Source organism: Periplaneta americana, chromosome 15 (genome assembly GCF_040183065.1).
Source record: "Periplaneta americana isolate PAMFEO1 chromosome 15, P.americana_PAMFEO1_priV1, whole genome shotgun sequence".
Lineage (NCBI taxonomy): Eukaryota > Metazoa > Arthropoda > Insecta > Blattodea > Blattidae > Periplaneta > Periplaneta americana.
In genome coordinates this window covers 104,762,330-104,767,752 of record NC_091131.1, presented here as the reverse complement: position 1 = coordinate 104,767,752, position 5,423 = coordinate 104,762,330, and the positions used below count along the sequence as shown (strand labels likewise).

At 33.8% G+C, this 5,423-nt stretch overlaps 1 protein-coding gene across 7 annotated transcripts in view; it reads left to right on the top strand.

The window, feature by feature from the left end:
- Nucleotides 1-5,423, top strand: part of LOC138715245 (synaptonemal complex protein 1-like) — a 54,393-nt gene that overhangs the window by 6,258 nt on the left and 42,712 nt on the right. Inside the window, exon 1 of one of the 7 annotated variants that reach the window (XM_069847962.1) lies at nucleotides 142-366. The exons of the other annotated variants lie outside the window; for them this stretch is intronic. The gene's annotated coding sequence lies outside the window, so the exon portion shown is untranslated. Of the gene's footprint in view, nucleotides 1-141; nucleotides 367-5,423 lie in introns of those variants that run through there. 7 annotated transcript variants of the gene reach the window in all.

The window sequence follows — 5,423 nt, the reverse complement described above, 5'->3', positions numbered from 1 at the left end:
TTATAAAACCTCAGAATTCATTGTATGTGGAAATAATCGTGCACAGAAAACTTAAGATACATTGACGTGGTATAATTAGAAGTTTCATGCAAAGTTTAAATCCATCTGATATGATTTTTTTAATCACCACTTAAAGTATGGCGTAAAATAAATTTTTAATTGCAAACAATATGTTTTTACATTTAAATTAATAAAGCAAATGCTACCAATTAAGTCTGAAATTGATACTGAAGTTTGATAGCTTGCCCATTAATTATATAGGTACTAATACATACTGTTTTACTCTAGGATTGGATTTAAGTATAAGATTATTTATTTATCCTGCAAGTGTCTTGAAATTCAGCAACGTATAGCAGTACTCCTAAGGTAAAGTCCTGAATGATAAAATTACAATATTGTTACATAAGTGTGAAATAAGTTAGTAATTCACCCAAAACATCAGTTATTATATGAGTGAAAGAGTTTATCAGATCTCTATAGTGAGTTTGCAAAATTGTACTCCTTTAAGTTAGTTAATAATATTATTGTTGGTTATCCACTAGAGACAACTTTCTATTCTTCAGTGATTCATTTCGTACAAATTCTGCATCAGTATTTTCGTGAATAAATGTATTATACATAAAATAAACACAATGAAATTTTGTATGCCATTCTGCTCAAATTAATATTATTTGAAAAAATAGGTCTGTTTAGAAATCAGAATATAGCCTACAGTTTATTTTTTGTAGAACAACTTTTGATATTTATTTAGAGTACAGTTGGCCTATACAGTAGAGTCCCGGAAACTCGATTCTCGAAAACTCGACATCTGCAGAAGCGTCTCTATTTTATCTTGTAGTGAAATAAATCTTTTCGTTTTATTTCACTACTTACATTAGCCAAGTGGTATGACTAAAGGCAGTAATTTTTTAACATTCTGTATTGTAATACACAATAACATTTCTGGCGACAAGTGACTTGTACAGGGAAACTCCTACCTACTGCAGGTAGCAGCTTTTGAAGGTGGGACAGCTTGCGTCAATTGCTCATCACTAACTGCATTTCTTTATATTTTTTTCGGGGTTGATGTTCCACCGAAAAATGAATTGTAACGATTGAATGATATGCAATACCTGCACGAATTTCTTCCAGTTAAACTTTCCGTGGATTGGACTTGCCATTTCTAAGTGAATCGTTGTGCGGGAAAGTTTTTAATTGAGTGCTGTATTGTTTTACCAGTGAAAATGTCGAGTGAGAAGAACAAAACAATGTGACTATTGAAATGAAACAGGATCCATTAAAGAGGCTGGATAAAGAGGAAAGTGTAAATAAAATTGCAATGGACTTAGAAAATATTCCGGGCTGCAAAAAAAGCTACTGATGGTGATGTTGGAGAATGGATCAAAATGACGAATTACTAGTGAAATAGTTGCAGTGGTGAGAGAGAGGGAAGAGAAAGATGAAGAGGTATCAGAGGACGAGGAGGTGAAAGACAATGGAAGTAAAAGGATGACACACAGTGAAAGATTAAAGACTGCTGAAAGAATGCTGCGTAATTTCGAGGAGCAAGGTACACCTGCAATGGACATTTTATTCCTCTGACATCTTCGTGATAAAGCCGCGAAAAAAAGAAACAAGTGCGAGGGAGAAATCACTATTACAATATTTTTCTCTAGTAAAGACTACTTACTTACTTAATGGCTTTTAAGGAATCCAGAGGTTCATTGCCGCGCTCACATAAGCCCGCCATTGGCCCGTATACTGAGCAAGATTAATCCAGTCTCTATCATCGTATCCCACCTCCCTCAAATCCATTTTAATATTATCCTCCCATCTACGTTTTGGCCTCCCCAAAGGTTTTTTCCCTCCAGTCTCCCAACTAACACTCTATATGCATTTCTGGATTCGCCCATACGTGCTACATGCCCTGCCCATCTCAAACGTCTGGATTTAATGTTCCTAATTATGTCAGGTGAAGAATACAATGTGTGCAGTTCTGCATTGTGTAACTTTCTTCATTCTCCTGTAACTTCATCCCTCTTAGCCCCAAATATTTTGCTAAGCACCTTATTTTCAAACACCCTTAACCTATGTTCCTCTCAAAGCGAGAATCCAAGTTTCACAATTCTTGCTCAGGATAGGGACCAATGGTGGGCTTATGTGAAGGCGGCAATGAACCTCCGGGTTCCTTAAAAGCCAGTAAGTAAGTAAGTAAAGACTAAATTTCATGTATATGTAAGTTTTTAAATTCTTTTTAAAATCAAATTGTTTTAGATTAGATTTTACATTTTCTTTCAGTATCTATATGTTAAAAACTTTTATTTTTTTAATATACTGTATCCTGAAATAATATGTTTTATATAACTCTTCTATGAGTCCATAAAACTCGACATTTTCATAACTTGACACCCTCTCAGTCACTCCACATTAGGTCGAGTTTGTGAGACTCTACTGTATTAAAATTCTCAGGGAATTCTCCTTTTACACTGGTCAACAACACTAACGAAAAAATTTAATATGCTAAAATCAGCCCTGTATTTATAGAAGTTTCATTTTTCAAAACAAAATTAATGGTTCAATGAACTTGTAATCATATTTATATGCTTAAAGTACTCTTTTTCCTTTGTGGCAGCTCACAAATGGTGAGAAGATTTCTAAACAAAATAATATTTACTACAGGTGTTCATTGTAAAATATTTCCACTAAGTTTTGAGATTAAGGAGTTGGAACTGACTATTTTCAAATAATTACGCTCTCCTGGCTTCTACTAGAATAATTTTTTTTATTATTATTTTCAGTTCACATATTTTGTAGTGTGGTTTTTTGTTTTCTGATCCCACAATGAGCAGTCCGGAAAACTCGAAAAATATTAACTGGTTGGAGAGAACCAACTGAACGGCACAATGTCATAAAAGTGTTTCCTCTACTCAAATTTCAGTGTAGCTTCGGAATTTAAGTTTAATAACATTTAAATTTTACCTGGAACCTTCTCCTTCAAGGACAGGATTCTTTTACATGCTGTACTTTCCGACATGAACTTCTCAGCTTTACTTCCCTTCGGAATGAGGCCAGGGCAGGGATTTTATTCTCCTTTAAAAATCCATTATAGTCTATTCATCTGGATCCACGAACCTTGGATCCAGTGGCAAGCTTTTCCATTTAGTTTCCATAGTTCTTACATCTGCATTGTAGCTTTGAGATGGGGAACAAGTAAAAAATTATACAAAAATATACAATACATAGCAAAAGTACAGTAACTCAATTTACAAGTGTAAACAATTCATTCAATAGTTGAGTAGAAGTATGAGTATGTTGTTAATTCTGTTCTGAACCTTTTCTCTTGACACTTCAAAGCTTTAAGACAGACAGTGCAATGAAGACCATAATATATGAACAGTGAACTCCTTTTTTATAACAGCTTAGACTAATAGGGTAGATGGAGTTTGATTTGTGTCTTGTATTACAATTATGAATGTTTTGACTAATATTAAATGTATCTTGATTCTTAATATGAAACATCGTCAAGAAAAGAATGTACTCACAAGGTAATGTCAGTATTTCTAAATCTTGGAAGATATTTTTACATGGTGTCCTCTTATACACACCTGCTTTCTTTTGTGAAACAGAAATATGTTTAGTTTCAGGTGAGTTGCCCTAAAATATTAATCCATATTTAATTATATAATAAAAGTATACAGTACAATGTTTACCATTTTAAACGTGTTTGTATCTCCAATAGAATATAAGGTTCTTAATGAATAACAGGCAGATCTGTGTGTATTTTGCTGTTAAAGTGATTATTGTTACAATAATTCTTTGTATACCGGTACCATTTATGTGTTAAGGATAATTATTATTGTTGGTTATTTGTTTAAGCTTAAAATAAAATTGAAGAAATATGTGGGGACGTTTGAATTTTGTCCTTTCATTTGAAACTTTTCTTTCAAAATATTTCAGATCTTGTTTGCCAAAATTCCAACATGGGATGAAATCCATTGGATATGGATATTTGTGAATGTTAAAAGGTTCTGTAACTGATTATGCACAAAGATATTCTATACCGGTATATGATGTTCTGATAGTAATACACTGCTGTCTTTTTTTTTTTTTTTTAGTCTGTTGGCGCTTTTCATGTAAAACATCTCTGAAACATATACAAGTGTACATATTTCATATTGCAAAATTGCGTAAAATATAGAAGAACAAATATATATATATATATAAACTTCCTAAGTTATAGAGAGTGGGAGATTTCTAGTAGTTCCATATGTTCCTATTGTGAACACTTTTGTATATGAATGTACAGAGTGGGCCATAATTTACTGTACGTTTGTGAATTGCATGGATATCATTAATATAGGTAACTTACAAATGCTTGGAATTACATCTGGGACATTTAGATTGTTATGTCAACAATAAGAACATAACAAACTGTTGATAGGAGTGATTGGTGAGATAAACTTCGAGCCAATATAACAGAATTCTTCAGTTGACAATGTCATGACCGGTTCCAAATTTCCAATATCTAGTTGGCCAAAATATTATTTAAAAATAATCGAGGTATGAGCTCTAAACTGTACAGGGTTGACCATAAGTCACATACCCATTGATCTAATGGGACGGTATGGGTTCCATCATGCGAGTTGGATACCTCTTCAGCAACATTTTACGTAACATAACTGTTGTTAAGGTTGCGAATACCATTCTCACAGAAGCTTGTAGTTCTTGCAGCCACTATCTCTTTAATGTATCCCCATATGCTGTTGTCTGGTGTAGTCAGTCTGGACTTCGTAGAAGCCATGGTGACGGTGATGTTGGAGGTTAACAGCCAATCCATATTCCAGAGTTGTTATTATTTAGGTAATAACAGCGAGAAATGGGTCAGCACACCATCGCCATGCTGAAACCAACCTGATCCATAATTTCATTATCAGTCAGATGGAGTACTAATCAAGTCCGAAGCATTTCCAGATAGATTGTTTGTTCCGTTAATAGACCTTAAAAAAATTATGGTTCAGTTACAAATTTGCAGCAACACCTGCCCACAATATAACATGTGGTAGATTATGTAAAAACTTCAAAGTGAAGTGTGGATTTCTCAGAAAACGACATTACATTTTCACATGCAGCAGTAAATCGCACACTTATCTGTAAAGAGCATGTTTCTCGAAATAAAGGTGTAATAAACTGCTTTAGCAATGAAGCACATGCTTTGCTAAGTTTGTTCATATCAGCAGCCACTACGTTCATTGAAGAAACAGGTCAAAATAGGTTTATCAATAAGTCCTTTTTCATGTGACAACGCATTAATTTAGTACTCAGAGTTCTGATCCTTGCTTCCATGTCAATTTACAGATTAACTGTTTAATGGATTCAGCAACTCCAACACATGAACTGAATCTCTTGACTGGTCGACCACTTCAAGGACTGTCTTCTTTGCTACC